Source organism: Ictidomys tridecemlineatus, unplaced genomic scaffold (assembly GCF_052094955.1).
Source record: "Ictidomys tridecemlineatus isolate mIctTri1 unplaced genomic scaffold, mIctTri1.hap1 Scaffold_237, whole genome shotgun sequence".
Classification (NCBI taxonomy): Eukaryota; Metazoa; Chordata; class Mammalia; order Rodentia; family Sciuridae; genus Ictidomys; species Ictidomys tridecemlineatus.
In genome coordinates, this window is record NW_027522047.1 from 113,589 (window position 1) to 130,599 (window position 17,011).

The 17,011-nt window shown below is 42.7% G+C and overlaps 2 pseudogenes; one reads left to right on the forward strand and one right to left on the reverse strand.

The window, feature by feature from the left end:
* Positions 1 to 1,077: 1,077 nt before the first annotated feature.
* LOC144373116 (SH3 and PX domain-containing protein 2A pseudogene) lies at positions 1,078 to 2,494 on the forward strand (annotated as a pseudogene).
* Positions 2,495 to 6,984: 4,490 nt separating this feature from the next.
* LOC144373117 (large ribosomal subunit protein eL19 pseudogene) lies at positions 6,985 to 10,912 on the reverse strand (annotated as a pseudogene).
* Between the last annotated feature and the right edge of the window lie 6,099 nt (positions 10,913 to 17,011).

The following is a 17,011-nucleotide window of genomic DNA, read 5'->3' on the forward strand; positions in this document are numbered from 1 at the left end:
ACGTGTTGTAGAATTACACTGGTCATGTAATCATATATGCACATAAGCTCATAATGTCTGATTCATTCTACTATCCCTCCTACTCCCATGCCACCTCCCTTCCCTTTGTCTAATCCAAAGCCCTTCTATTCTTCCTTAGGCACCCTCCCCCGTTTTTGTGAATTAGCATCCACAAATCAGAGAAAACATTCAGCCTCTGGTTCTTTGGGATTAGCTTATTTTGCCAATGTCATAACTTTGTTCTTTTTTATGTCTGAGTAATAGTCCATTGTGTATATATACCACATTTTCTTTTCCATTTCATCTGCTAAAGAGCACCTAGGTTTCTTCCATAGTTTAGCTATTGTGAGTTGAGCTGCTATAAACATTAATGTGGCTGTGTCACATTAAGTCATTCAGGCATAACTCAAGGAGTGGGATAGGTGTGTTTCATTTTGCAATTGATGGTTTTGTGTTTGCTGTTCTCTCCTGGTCACTCCATATGCAAACATAAAGCAAGTCCAACATCCTTGTGTTTTCTAATTAAGAAACAGTGGGAAAAGTGGGAAAGGCACAATTGTGACTTTGACACTCACAGTGGCTGCTTCCACTGTGGACCAGTGTAGGGACATGCTCTTCTAGGTGCCCCATGGTGCATGGTAGTCTGCTGTCCCTGCTGCCTATTGCATCACTGTGACCACACCCAGCTGTGACCTCTGCTGGACCCTGCACTGCAAAGACCCATATTGCTGAGAGCCATAGCTGAGTGGGAATGATGAGTGGCACTTTTGCCAGTAGGGAGTGGTTGAGAGGTGATTCCAGCAAGCCATTGAGATGATAATGTTTATGTTAAGCTGTGTATTCAATTGTATATTAGACCCCTGCTGTCTGCCTTGGCCTGGTACTTTGGAGTTCTAAGCCTGCTAGTTTGGAGGTCTTGCTGGGATTCCCAGAGAGTTCCCATTGGTTGGGGAAGTGTGGGAGGAGGGATTTCCAGAGGAGGGTTTTCTGGTTGGGGTGGTGTGTCCCAGGAGAAGGCTGTGTGCTTGGCATTCTTGGGAGTGTGTAGAATAAAAGAGTTCCTGTTTTGAACCTACAATGCTGTGTGGCAGCTTGGTTATTCTGTGCCTAGCCAGACTGCGACACAACCTGAGAAGCCGCAGGAACATATTGACACAGTCCAAAGTCCTGCCGCCAATACCCCTCAGCAAGCTCAAGGAGAACAAGGAGGCCCCTGTGGGTGCCAACAAGAGCCAGGATTCCCTTCTGAAGCTCAAGTAAGAGGAGCCTGAGTATGTCATCCCCACCTTTGGCTTTGACTCTGAACCAGAGCTGAGTGAGGAGCACACAGAGGACAGAGGCTCAGGAGACCATAAGCCTGCCCAGCCCCATAGACCCTCACATGCCTCCTCCCTGCAGTGGCCCGCTTCAAGGTGGGTGAGCCTTCAGAAAACTTGGCCCTAGAAGAGGAGACCAGGGATGAGAATGAGGGCTTCTGGCCATATGGAGAGGACACCCTGTCGACCAGAGGCTCCTCTGGGGACAGTGACTCCACAGGGGGCTCCTCATTGTTCCTTGCCAAGAAAAACTCCCCCAAGTGAGGCTTCCCCAAGTCATCATCACTCCTAAAGCTCAAGACAGAAAAGAATGCCAGGCCAAACCGGAGAAGAACCACTCCTTGGCCTCCTTTTCTTCATCCATCACCATCAACACCACCTGCTCCTCATCCTCCTCCTCTTCCTCCTTTTCAAAGAACAGTGGTGGTCTGAAGCCATGCTTTGCCTAGGATGCAGGCATTCGTGGCACTCCCAATGTCAGGGCCAGGGGAAGGACACTGATATGAGGGCTGGGATCACCTCCTGTGTCCAGGCCAAGCCATCTGTCCAGCCTAAGCCCTTCCTGAACTTGCAGAGTCACAGAGTCAAGAGAAGATGGACATCAGCACTTTAGGATGCCAACTGAGACCCACAGGCCAGCTCCAGGAGGAAGGGCCCTAAGGACCCTAGGAATGAGGATTCAGAGCTTACCCCACACATAGCCTCTGAAGGGCCCAATGAAGGGGGACCAGGAGAGGCTCAGCCGACATCATTATCCTCCCAGCCACTGCTCTCCCATGTATCCCTAAGAAGGAGTAGGAAGGGCCAGCCACCTCCTATGTAACATGTAGCACCTCCCAGAAGATCCAGGACTCAGAGATCAGTTTCCCTGCTGGAGTGGAGGTGCAGGTGCTGGAAAATCAGGAGAGTGGCTAGTGGTATGTGAGGTTTGGGGAGCTAGAGGGCTGGGCCCCTTCCCACTACTTGGTACATGATGAGAATGAGCAGCCTAACACCCCTGGAAAAGAGCAGGATGTGTTAAAGAGCAGGCAGAATGAGGCAAGTCAGACAGCCTGGAGAAGATCGAGAGATGGGTGTAGGTGCTCAACACCGTCAACCAGAGGGGAAGGACAATATTAAACCCTACAGATGCGGGACCTGAAAGATGGCCCACCTTCCAGCTATTGCCTGGAAGGTAGGATACATTGAATAGGGAAGGGAATGACCTGGAATCCAGACATGAGAAAGCTGGGACCTATGGTGCACCATGGTTTCTTCATTGATGGACTACATGTCATTTGGGACAGGCCATCTTGGAAACCCCAATTGTGCCTTTGCTACAAATCTGGAAGAGATGTGGTCATAGGGGGGCCTCCAGCATCCTGCTCGTTTGGCTGTTTTGGTGGCTACCATGTTGTCACCAGAGGTAGCCCTTATATTGTCCTTATCCATGTTTGCGGATCATGTTCTTTCTCAGGAATTGCCACCATCCACCATGGCTGGGTGCATATGAAGACCCCACAGTCCCTGGGACTTGGAGTTGTCTCATGAGCTCACATCTCTCCCTGGGCCAGGCCACTGTCTGTGCCTGGGAGTTAAAGAAAACACAGTTCCCAGGTGCCAGCAAGAACTACCTTCTTAGCTGTTATTGCCCTGGCCTTGAGAAGAGAGTTTGCTCTCCTTGGGGTACTGCATGGAAAATACAATTCTCCAGTTTAGAAGGTAGGGGAAACCATCATGCTCTGGATCATCATCACAGACTATTTGGGATATTTCTGAGTAAGCAGTTCCTTTGCATGTTTCAGGAAGGGTTTGTTGGTTTGGATTTACAATTCAGGTTTTTGGTTTGGGTTTTATTTTAGGGGTTGCTTGGGCTCCCTGGGGGGTCAGCCTCACATGGGAACAGAAGGAGTGTTGGGTGAGCTTTTCTGTTGTTCTCTGTGGAGGGGTGTTTTGTTTTGTATTTGGCTTCCCATTCTCCCCCTCCATGAGCATGTCATTTTGTTTGGTTTCCACTGTGTGGACTTTGCCCTCATGACACTTGACAAAAGGGATTTGGGGTTGAGTAAGCCCATGTCCCAGTCTTGGCAAAACAGAGAAACTGTTCTTCTGGTTCCTGCCCAACCTTGGTAGGGCAAAAACCCTCCCGGGAGGGAAGAGGTTGTTGTTAGGAGCCAGACCTTAGGAGGTAAGGCAGCATGCAGGCTGCTGGGTGGTTGCCATTTTGTGTATGTTCTCCCATGGGGCAGGGCTGAAAGCCTTACAGAGAACTGTGGAGAAGTAGCCATGGCCTCCACCCTGGGTGGAGGGGACCCCAGCTGGGCCTCCTGGAGCAGATACCACCAGCCACTCCTCTGGACTACTAACAATGCCATGGTTGCTCGCAAAGAAGGAGGACCCCTGTGCTTGGAACCAGTCTGGCCTTCCCGGAGGCAGTGTCCCAGTAAAGGGAGAAGCAAGAGAGTGACATTTCCTGCAGGTCTTCTGTCAATTTTGGGTTGTTTTTCCATTGTTGATATCTCAGAGAAACTCTCCAGAAAGAAGCCCAGCCAGCTTCTCCAAGGACTCACCCTATGTTGGGAGTAGATTTCTGCATATGCCTTTGATTTCAGACAGATGAGGCTTTACAGCCACTGAATAAGCTGCCAGAATCACAAGACCAAGGGCTGTCATTTCCTAAATTGGAGGGAGGCCCTGCCCTCACCTGCTCCTCCCTAGCAGGCCTTCACCCTCTCACCTGACCCTCCAGGATCCCAGAAGCCTTTCCTGGGATCCCAGCACCCTTGTCCCTCACCACACCCTGATCCCGGCAGCTGTAGCAAACCTTTGTCAGAGGTCCATGGTGAGATTGTTTTGTTTCCTTTTTTTTGTTTGTGAGTGTGTTTAAAATCAAAATTAGATATTTTCTTCTGCTGGATAGTATTAAATAGAGCAGGATGTTAAGTTAATCTGCCAGATTGCAGTACTAATGGTAGTGGATTAGTGTCTTCATGTTAATATTATTTTTACTTTTTTGAACAATAATGATAAAGAAGTGGTTCATTATTTTTTAATTAATGCACTTTAAGGTGGAATGGAAAGAAACCCAGAGAGCAAAGTTCATTACTTAAAGATGCAGTATATACATTTATTATTTTTATTAAATTTTTAATAATTAATAAATATTCTTATTTTATTAAATTTTAATATTTTTATTAAAATTTTAATATTTATTAAAATAAAAAAGTAATTTATGGTTATTAAAAAAATTATTTGTTGCTACTCAGTTCTAGATACTAGTAGAGCTAAATTCCAATTGATATATGAAAATAGGGCCCTGTATAATAACTTTGATCTGCAGTCTGGTATCAGTAATCATAAGGTCTATAAACCACTGCACTGAAGTTTAGTAATTCCTATTTATTCCATGCTGGCCATTATACAAAGTGCTTAATTCCATTTATCTTATTTATTTTTATAACAACTATGTGTTACGAAGTAGGTATTATTAATCCTATAGCCTAACAGGCTGATTTAGTTTAATAATGTGCTCCAAATTGTACTCCCAATGAATTGTTCAGTCAGAATTTGAACCCAGCTAGCTTCCATTTATTTTACTGTCACAAGATCTAGGGCTCATAATGAGGAATATTAAAAAAGATAAATTAAAATTTTTAATTTTGACTGCTTATTATATGCCAGGTATTTCTAAGCCCATTCCTTAGTAGATCATCAACACCACATGACAATATAGATCCATATAGGAGTCTGTCTTGACAGAGGAAGGCAGGTAGGTCTAGAGCAATGGACTTGCCCAGGGTAGAACTCGAGCAGGAGCTGAACAAGCACCCAGGCAGCTGATTGCAGAGCCTGCACTCTTCATGGTGTTAGAAGTTCTGCAGGACTGTATAAATGCTCTGGTGGTTACCATCCAACCACCATGGCTCAGCTCCCTTCTATCAATGTGGAAAAGGGACCAGGACAGCAAATCACAGGAGCACTGCATGGGAAACAAGGAAGAGAGATCAGCAGCCCCAGGTGAAGAAGGAGGTCAGATGAGATGATGAACCTGCAAGTGATGCTGGTGTGCACCTATCTGCAAACCACTGCCCAAGGATGTTGGAGAAGGACCAGGTGGCAGGGAAGAGGATTGTGGGCTGTGAACATGGCTAGTGGCAAAACTGTCAGACAAGTATCAAGGTGCACTGTTCCACTATCCCAAGATATACAGTACACAATAAGAAATGTTGATATTAACAAGGTAATGATAAAGTGCACTGAGAATTTATTAGGTCAGATACTATCCTAAGCACTTTTCATCTCACTCAACAAACTCCAACAAACTTTGTTGATCTACAAGGTTATGCATGTACGAAATCAAAATTGGATATTTAATTAAATGCCATTCAAGTTTGGTTTGTAAAAGTAATTGGCACACACCAGGTACAGTGACAAACATTTGTAATCCCAGTGAAGTAGGGGAATCTCAAGTTCAAGGGCAGCATGGGCAATTTAGGGAGAACTCAAAATAAAAAGGTTTGGGGATGTAGGTCTGTGGTAAATCACCCCTGGGTTCAGTTCATAGTACAGAAAGAAAGAAAGAGAGAGAGGGCGGGGGGCACTTGTCTCTTTTGTCAGGAAACATTAAGTTCTTGCCCTTGAACCAAAGTCCTCTTGAAAAAAAGAATTCAATACATCTCTAGATCTTGCTCAGTTTCAAATTCTTGAACTGCTTTCTGAGTGCAGAAAATATTGTGGCCCAAACAGGCCATGATGTTCTCTAAGCCTCTTGAGCTCATTATGCACATCACTACATTTTGTGTTTTGGAACTTATAAAGACAGTGTGATGATTTAAAGTTCCATTGATTTTTCATTCCCATAATGAGAAACCAGTCTCTTTTAGTTCATCTTCAACAAAATACAGTTGTCAAACTGATAGAATTAGCCAGAAGCTACTTCATTTTCTAGACTGGAGCTAAGTGCTTAAGTATAGATATAGTATTTCTAACCACAATTGTTAAAATAAAATCTTTACCATATAAATTATATGGTTGTAAAAAAAAAGCTTGACTTAAAAAAAAGTTGTCCTCTATTAAGCATAGCTTTTGTTTTCCAAATGACAATTGACAGCTTCATTTTCTAATATTTTTCCATATCAGCCAAAGGTTTCCAACTATATTTACATATTCTTGTACTAAGATTTTTGTTTTTGCCAGTTTTTACCAGTGACCATCATCAGGATGCACTTAAAGTTCTTTCTGAATATTATTTTTAGTTGCATTTCATTATTTAGCTTTTTAAATATGTCCATAGTCTTTCAGGACATGAGTTTCAACAAGACAATTATACATTTCCAATAAAATTCAATGCTGAAAATTTGAACATTTTATGTAATGGTGAACAAAATTCAGAATGATGTTGAAGATTAAAAAAAATCAAAGTAACAGAGCAACAGAGCAGAAATATTTGCAGAGTGATGAACTATTACTGGTTTTAACACAAGTAACATGACTTCTTTAAACCTCACAAATCAAAGACCAGATTAATTGTATTTCTTTTATTGTAAAAAGGATGATTTAGAAAACTTCTAACTTCTAAAAATTTGGTACAATACAGTTTTTATTTTTTTAACAGATAAAGTTTGTTTATAGTCCAAGGAGTATTTATGTTATCACCAAGGCCACTATATACAAACACAAGAGGGGAGCTTTATTTCTTGGTCTATTCCTCCTTGGACAGAGTCTGTATGATGTCCACCTCCTTGGCCTGGAGCACTCCTCCTAGCACTTATGTGCTTCCTTGTTCTTATACCTGCAGGTCTCAGCCTGGTCAGCCAGAAGCTTCTTGTCAGCCTTATCTGCCTTCAGCTTGTGGATATCCTCCATGAGGATCCACTTGTTTTTGTACACATTGCCCTTTACCTTCAGGTAGAGGCTGTGATATATGTGGTCGTCAATGTTAGATTCACGGTATCTCTGAGCAGCCTACACAGAATCTGCATCCTCTGCATGAAGGTGACCTTCTCCTGCATTGGAGCATTAGCTGTACTCTTCTGCTTAACTATGCCCACATGTCTGTGCCTCTGGGGAGCCAAGGTATTTTTCTGACATGCAGCCCCATAATGGATAGTCACTGTTTTGTGGATGATCAGCCATTTTTGATCAGCTTCCAGATCTGATCCAGATCTGATAGTTGGCCTTGGACATTACATTGGTCTCACTGGGATCCAACCAGATCTTCTTTTAGCCACAGCAGAGGACACTAGAGGCAAGCCTCTTCTGAAGCCTCAGCTTCCTTCTGGCTGCAGCTGTAGCTGTGAAAGGAAAGAGCCCAATATAGTTTGAAGCTTTTTATAATATGTATAAGATTTAAACATTAAATACTTGTAACATATTACATGAATATAACATACCAATATATTCACACAATCATCTTCATTTGTTAACAGTTCACACACACACATATATATTTAATAAAGGTAACACAAAACTCACAGGCTATATCTGGCCTGCCACTTATTTTTGTTTGTTTGTTTGTTTGTTCCAATAGGGGATACTGGTGATTAAACTTTGGGGCACTGAGCCACATCCGCAGCCCTATTTTGTATTTTATTTAGAGACAGTGTCTCAGTGAGTTTCTTAGCACCTTGCTTTTGCTGAAGCTGGCTTTGAGAATCATGAGGTCTTCCAGCCTTAGCATCACAAGCCAATATAAACAATATTGTATGGTAACACAATCACACTAATTTATTTTATAAGTTGTCTGTAATCGCTTTCTTGCTAAAACACCAGAGTTGAGTAGTTGGGACAGAGAACTACCAGTCTGAAAATTCTAAAGGATTTACTATCCTGTTACCAAAAAAAAAAAAAAGTGTGCTGACCCATGGGCTTCATGAATGTGTCATATTGTAAGCTAAATATTTCACTTGCTATTCCAATAAGTGTCCTTTTTATGTTTGAAATTTTCCTCTTCTAGATTTTGACTAATGTGTTTAAAATAGAATACAATATGAAAAAAGCCTAAATGTCTATATTAGTATATGCATATTATATTCACTAGTACTGAATATTGCTTTGCATGATCATTTTATAGCTGATTATATATATATATATATATATATATATATATATATATATATATATATATATATATATGCTGAGGGCCATTACCAAGTAGGAATGACGCATCGAAATTTCCTTGCCAAGCATACCCCATGCTGCTTAGAGGACATTTGATGGAACATTGCATACATGCTTTAATAAGGTGACCTTGCTCAAGGACCAAGGCGGATCCGGGTTTAGAGCTGATCAGGTTTGAGGAAGTAACCGGTTCCTTGAGTTTAAGGCATTGCCAGTTTAAGATAATGGGTTTTAGGGAAGTTAGAGGTTGAAGATTATTGCTGGGATTAGGGTGTTCCTGCTGCTTGTTCCCGTTGAGTTCTCGAGAGATTAAAATGGGATTTGGAGATAGCCTCGTGGGGTAGGTTTGTGCGGGCAGACAGCAGAATGGGTTTGCCCCTGGACCTGTGTGGAGGCGGTGTGAGAGCGGGAATAAAGAATTGCTGTTTGAACCTACAAAGGTGTGTGGTGGCTTGTGATTCTGGTGCCAAGCCGAGACCTTGGCATATATATATAATTTTTTTTAAATGTGTAATTTTTGTAAACAATCTATTTTAAAGACTCATGTCTCATCTGAATTTGTGGTCACTTAGACTTTATTCAAGGCCAAGAGGCATACACTTTTCAACATTATGAATCACACCTCCCTTGGCTTTGAGCCAAAATGTATTTTATAGGAAGTTGTATTACAGTTCTCAACATCATTAAAAACTACAGGGATATAAATAGCTCTTTTCTCTGCCCCAAGGCCTTGGATCCCCCCCCCACATTGTGTGAAGTATAAAAAGAGTCACATTATTTATAGAAACCTAAAGAGAAAATAATGGTAGCTGACATTTGTTGAGCTTCCATGGTACTTCCATGTACATTTTCTCATTTCATCTACACAAGCACCTTAAGAAGGAGGGTGGTGTATTATTGCTGCTTTACACATATGAAAATGAAGGCTTAATTAATATACTGGCTCAAGATCACACAACCTATAACTGACAGAGCTGGAGCTCACACATAGAGTTGTTAGATTATCAAGGAAAGGCTCTTAACCACTATTAAATAATAGGGGTGCGTATTTATACACTTTGAAATACCTTCACACAAGGTGACATATGTTAATTATCTTGATTTAATTATTTGTAAAATCATTAACATCACTTTACACCCCATCATGCATATAATAATAAATTTAATTTAAGTATAACTTATTATAACAGTTTCTAAATAAAAAATACTTTCACCTGCCTTTAAACATGGTAAGATAACCAGGCTCAAGAATATAACAGAGTTTCCTGGTAAACTAATATCTTCATTTCCTTCACTGGCAGACCTCAGTGGGAATGTCATTTTTTTTTTTTTTTTTTTTGCTGCCATTCCTCTCTTGTTGCCTAGTCTCTCCTCCATTCCCCACACACCTGTATACCTTGGAGTGAGTTGAGATCATGCCTTTGTGGGGTCTCTGGCTTCTCACTCTATTTATAATCCTCAGCCTGTAGACATGTCTCAGTTTCTATCTATCTATCTATCTATCTATCTATCTATCTATCTATCTATCTATCTGTTTGTTTATTTATTTATTTATTTATTTTATTGGTCGTTCAAAACATTACAAAGATTGCAGAATCACTAGCTCTGAGACCCAGCAGCATTTTCATCCCCCGCCCCGGGCCAGGGTGGAGTGGAGTGGGTTAAGGCGGGGTGAAGAGGTTGGGGCAGGCGAAGGGACTGGAGCATCCTCATTGGCTGGCGGTTAGTGTCCGACCTGAGTCCGGAACCCGCGTCCCCATTCACTGTCTTCACCCCTCATCCCAATCCAATCTCCCATCCCCCACCCCCGCCACCCGGGCCCTACTTACCTCCTGTCTCCTCGCCTGTCCCCTTTCCTTCCCAGCACCGTCACCCTTGGGGCTGGCAGGGGCTGCTCTCTGATACGCGAGAGAAGTCCCCAGGTTGGAACTTAACTCCGCACTCGTGATAGGGAGCCAGGGGGAGGCAGAAAGAGATAGGGGGAAGGGCGGAGAGGCGAGGAGAGCATAGAGGAGGCAGGAGAGAAGTGAGGCGAGAGAAAGAGAGAGAGAGAGAGAGAGATCCCTGCGGATCCTGAGCCAGAGGGCGGGCAGAGGGAGGGGAAGGAGTCGCCAGAGCCATCGGGGAGCAGAGGCAGCGGCTCCGTGGAGGCGGCAGTGACAGCCCGGCGGCCGCTTAGCTGCCTGCTGGGAGCTCGGCGCTTCGCGGGTCCTTGCCCTGGGCAGCTGCTCCCTGGCCGAGCGGAGCCGGGGCACCCGGACACAGTCTTCTCTTCCTCTCCTAAACCTGACCTCCTCGCAGCTCGGGGGCGGCTCCGGGGCTGAGATAGGACAGGGCTCTGAGGTCCTGCCGGGCAGCTCGAGAGCAGGCGGAGACACGCTCCGGCGAGGGGGTGGGAGGACGGGCATCCTGGTAGCCCCTTCCCTCTTTCCGCCGGAGTTGAATCTGTGCTGGCCATGTCCAGGTGCTGGGCTTCCGGACCGATATCCACTCCCCATTCCCGCCCTAGGCCGCCTTTTCTTGCTGCCCAAAGTGGAGGCGGAAGCCCTGGGACTGGCTCGATCCCATGGGGAACAGGGGCAGATGAGGAAAACATGCAAGGCAGGGAGGCGCGGCATAGCTCCAGGGCTCCGGTGGCTTCTCCACCCTCAGGCTACGTTTGTGGGCTTCAGCTTCCCGCCCGGCCCTGGAGCAGCGGGGCTAGGGACCCTGTAGCCACAGGCTGCGGGGCGGCGCGCAGGCAGCAGGATCCCTCCTCAGGTGCAGACATAAAAGCTTATGGCTCTTGAACAACGGGGGCAGAGCTTTGCCAATCGATGTCTAATTGGACGCTTCTGATTAAGAGGATTCGAGCTCTAAGGTAACTCGAGCGGCGGGCATCTGGAGGCTGAGGGTACTTTAGAATAATAAGATCTTTCTGAGAAATGGAATGTGTCATTGGACATTCTAGCAGATTCTCCTTGCGGTGTACTTTGATAATCCATCTGGAGGGAGAAGACTGCAGAAAGAGAAGGCGATCGCGGAAAAGCTGTGCAAGCGGTGTCTGTGAGCACCCCCTGCCAAGCCCAGGCTGACCCCAAGGGCGGCTTGGGTTTGGACAACTTCAAAACCTTTGGCAGAACTTAAGAAAATCAAAGTTACACCATCCTTCCCTGGTAGGGTAATACCGAGCTGAGGGGAGTATGGTTTGTTGCTTGCCCCCTCATCCATTCAAGAGCTGAGATTATACATATCCCATTTATTTTTCGAGCTCTTGATTGCTAAAAATAACAGAAAAACAAAAGAAAAAAAAAAGACATGTCTCAGTTTCTGAGTCTAGTAAACAAGAAAAGGAGCTGCTGTCTCTCCTGCACAAATCACTGGTCTGGAAGGTGACCTACTGCAAATCGCAGAGAGAGCTGACCCACGGGAAGGGGCAACAGGGTTGAGTTCCCCTGGGTCCCCTACCCTTCAAAGTCTTCATGGCTGGTAGACTGAGTGTAGTGGGTAGTGAGACTCTCTGAGGGTTGAAATCTCTAGTCATCTGGCTTTGACACTTAAATACTCAGTTACAAATCTGTAAGAACATTTGAAAATGCTTCTTACAGGGCATATATCTCAAAATTTATAAATACAGAGAGAGACAAGGTGTGTTTACTGTGGTGATTTTTCAGTCTAGAAATTAGTTTATTCATTTATTTACTTCATAAAAGGTACTGCGGCATTTATTAGGCCCAGCCAGGCTCGTGCTCTTTTCTTTGCCCCAAGGCCTTTGGTTCCCCCAACCTCATTGTGTGAAATATAAAAGAATCATATTATTTATATAAACCTAAAGAGAAAATAATGGTAGCTGACATTTGTTGAGCTTCCATGGTACTGTCAATTCTGCAGTTTATTCCAGGAATGCCTGAGTGGTCCTGTCACATAAAACCTGATACTGTCACTTGATCTGGGGACTGAGAGGGATGGCAACCTTCATCATTCTTCAACCTTCGTCATTTTCATTGGGTAAACAACACAGTGATGCCCAGATGTAGATCAACACAACAAGAATGTGGCTGTCGCTGCTGTTTACTATTTAACCCTGCACTAGAAATATCACCTGACACATTGAAACCAAGGCCACAGGTTTGATCCCTTGCACCAAAAAATTAAAATCTAAAAATAAATCAAAAATAGACCAGAAAGGATGTAAAAACCTTGGAAGAAAGAGATCAAATAAATATCACTATGAAATATAATTGCAAATGTAAACACCCAAACTACAAACAACAAAAGAATCTGGGGAGCTGCTGGCAAATACCAAAATGATCCTAAGTTAACAGGCAGCACCTAAAAGCTGCCTTGAATCATTGTCACTGAGCCACCTGTTGAGAATTGTCTCAGGTGAAGGCTAACCACAGGATCCTTTCGACCATCTGATTTCAAAATGTTTATCCTACCAATTCTGAAAATTCTCTTCCAGACCATGTCCTTAAATTACCCAGATGAATCTTCCTGAAGTGATACAAAGAATATACAAAGCTGATTAAGCACTTTCCTAAGCAGCCGATTTAAAAAACAAAACAAAACAAAACAAAACAACAAAAAACAAACAAACAAACAAACAAAAAATCCCAAATCCCTCAACAGAGTTTTTGGCATATTTACCATCTGAGGACCACCAGCTGCACTCAATTTGTCCCCTATGCTGAAATAGAGGTAGTCCTGGGACTTTTCGACCAAGATGAATCAGGGTTTCTGAGCATGATCAAAAGATAAAAAAAAAAAAGCAATTTCCAGAGAAAGTTTATCATAGACCTTTCAATAATCATTGTCCCTGGGTCTCCTATAGTAATACTTGAAATCAAATGGTTCTGACCCAGTGAGAGGCCAGGATTAAAGAAATATGATTAGAATTGAATTGAGTCCACCAGAGCTACTGCCAAGAGAAATGCATTCCACAGAGTGCTCCTCAGAGAACCTCTCCTTACCAGACTGTAAATCTTTGACTTCTTTTCACTTGATATGTGACCACTTGGAATTCATTTAAATATGACTGTGAATATATGCTTATACATGTTCAGAGCATATTACTTATACTTCAATTTTTGCTGGACAACATATGCAGTCTTATGTAGGACTTTGTTATTCACAACTCTGGGATAAGAATGAAATGTTGTATAGCTTTAAAATAAATTGCATGCATTCTAGATAATTTCTTTGTATAATTTTATATGGTTTTAAATACATCACAATAATGAAAGAGTTAAAACATTACCTTTCAAAGTAGAACTAGCTGAAGCCCTTATTTACAACTTTAAAATATGAACAGCAGAATCTTTTCTCCTATCAACCAGATGCAATAAAACCAAGATGCCTTTTCTCATCCCTGACAATTTATGTTTATTTTTTCATCTTTGCATTTGTTTCTCATGCCATCCTTGATGTTATCTATGGCTATTGTGTTTGGTCTAGAACCTTCTCTTACTACATGTCCTCATGCAGATGTGTTTGCATTAAGATTATCTATTTGAGTCTGAAACTCTGAAGTGGAGGACTCTATAGGATTGAACTCAGTTGTTTTTCAACTTGACTCTCATTTTGAACACCTGAGAGACTTTACAAATTCAGCCTGGGTGCTAATCCCAAGACTCTCATTCCATAAGTGTGAGGTAAGGCCCATACTCAGTATTTCTTGCAAGCCGGTCCACACACATGTGTCTACCGGAGGGGGGGGGCCTGCACTTCCCCCGGAACACCCTCCTACCATCCTTCCCCAACCAATGGGAACTCTCCGGGAGTCCAATTTCCATATGAATGTAATACTTTTGCTGTGGCTCCTAGCACTAGAGATTGTCACAAACTCCACCAAGAGACTTGGTATAGCAGCAGGGGGATTAGTGAAGTAATTTGGTGGAAGTGTACTGTTTGATTCCAAAATGCACACCAATAGGAAAACTATCAGTTGTTGGGAAACCTGTCCTCCTTTTATGAAGGCTTCTTAAGAAAACATAGAAAAAAAACATCTATATTTAGAAATATGAACTGCCCTTAAAATGTTTCTTTTCTTTCAGAGACAAATAATCAACATGCATGTGGCCACATTTGCTATCCTATTTTTTAAACTAGACTAGTATGCAAAATGTCAATCAGCTCTGACCCAGGGTGTAGACGCTTTCATCAAGGGCCATATTCTTGCTGTGTAGGCCATGGTCTGCACTGCCAGGACACAACCTACCTTATTCTCTGGCCCCAAATTCATGCACACATACAAGAAGGGTCCACAATCATGTCACGATCATTCCACAAACATCCCCCTTCCTCCTACGGCCTCCTGTGTAAAAGACTGTAGTTATACAGTGAGTACAGGCCTAAGTACCAGAAAAGAAAATTTATAGAATTAATCCTCAGAACGGACAACTCACCCTTGGAAAATGTTGCATAATGTAAAAAAGAAAACTACAGCATGATGCAAAATAGAGGGAATGGAGCCTCAGTTTCTTTGTATATAAAATGAGCTTGGTATTAATACCTAGTTTGGAAGAGTCAGGAAACTATATTGAGAAATATAATTAAACATGCTCAACTCAGCAGTTTCTGGCACATTGATAGCAGAAACTATAAATAGTTTCCTCTTCTTCATATGAAGATTCTGTCACTCTCTGAGCAGTGGAGGCAGATTAGAGTTGATTCATCCAGGTATTTAATCACAAGTTTCTCCAGTGACAACTGCCCTCCACTCAGTCTCTATGTTCACTGCATCAATTAATGAGCTTTCTCTGGGAGAAGTTGCCAACATGGAGATTGTTCCTTCAGAATTCTAGGCTTAGGCTTAAACACTATCCACACTCAGCTTGCAGAACAAGACCTCCCAACACTAAGCCATGTGCTGGCTTTGAAAATAGGAGGTCATCTTACTGGTGGAGCTGTCCCACAACTTGTTTCACTATGTTCTAAGTATTCTTTGTAGAGTTGCCAAGACCTGCAAGGGTTCAGAACTAGGAAATACATATTGGCTTCTATAATCACTAACACCCAGGAAGGAGAGACAAATAAAGAGGCCTGACCCCATTCAGGACCCATTCCAGATATTTTTTTAAAAGCCAGTTGCCCACAATACAGGTCACACCGGTTGAACAAGCTGTGATTGTAGCCTATTAAGATCCACAGAGAAACTAAATAGTAACAGATAAGTAATCTAAAAGAGCTTAAAAATTCTGTTCTGAATAGAAAAGAATCCCATGTAGGGGCAAGATGGCATGAGAAATTGTAGGTTAATGGCCTTTCACTTTAGAATATAATGAAACACTTATAGTCCCAGCCTGGAATAAAATATACTTTAGGACACTAATGCATATGATAACAGTTTATAAATAAGTTGTGTTAGCACTGATTGAAAAAAATTGCCTTGTTTTAATATGATGTTGTAATTAATATATGATTGGCTTGCTGCCTGTTTCTTGCCTAATTTGGCAGCAAATAATTTTTTTTTTCAGTGACAGTAGTTGGGAATGAACCTAAACTACTTTTACTAATATTCTTCTTGTTGGATGAACATCTATTAGAAAAACAGATCACAAGTTGGATAAATCTGTGCCCTCTTAGGTAACAAATATTGTCATTTCTGACTCAAAATTCTCCCCTAAAAATGTTTCCAATGTATAAAACATTTTTCTAAATTAAAACCCTAAATAAACACTTTACCTTCAATTGCTATTAGTTGATTTAAAAGGCACTAATTTGGGAGGTCACATTGCTGGTCACATGCATTATTGGTCTTTACCAGCTTTGCCTAGCTCACACCTTGATGGGTTATGATAATGATTACCTGGGCTACTCTTCAGGGACCTAAAGGCTACTTTTCCTGATTACACTACTGAGTCTTCACTTGGGCCTACAGATATCTAATCAGTAACTGGAATAGGATGAAAAGTCTGAAAATCTCAGTCTTTATTCTGTGTCTGTCTCCTTTGTTACCTTAACCTTTTGCCAGACTCTACCAAGTTCTGCATCTAGACACGTGGATCATTTTGAAAATGTTTTGCCTAAAATTAATATAGAGTTAACATGACTCAGACTGCACAGGGTTCTGTGTCTGTCTCTCTCTCACTCCTCCCTCAAATACCAGCCATGATGAACACAAAAAACAAACCATGAAGGACTGAAAAAAGGTGGCATAGGAATTCCTGCAAGCTCTCTGCCAATTCCCAGAGAAGACTTGATTATTCCTCTCCTTCCCTTCATTATCCTATCCATCTCTCTCATCACTCCTGTCCTGTATCTGTAACTCACCAATTTCCTGCTGACTGGTAAGCAAGGCTCCCTCTTCTTTCTTCCACCACTCAGTAAAGTCTTTCTTTCTCCCCAGCACTCAGCCCTCAGACATTGAGTTTCCTGTGGGATGATCTTCTGATCTGAAGTTGTTGGTAACACAATTTCCCCTTCCATCTGTTCTATACCACTGGGTACATGCTGTACTCTTGGAGAATACCACTGCAGCTGGGAGCACAGCTGTAGCTACAATGCCCTTACCCCCCCAGCTGCCCCCCACCACACACACACATACACACACACACACACACACACACACACACACACACACACACACACTGTTCAGTCTAGTCAGATCTCCTTCC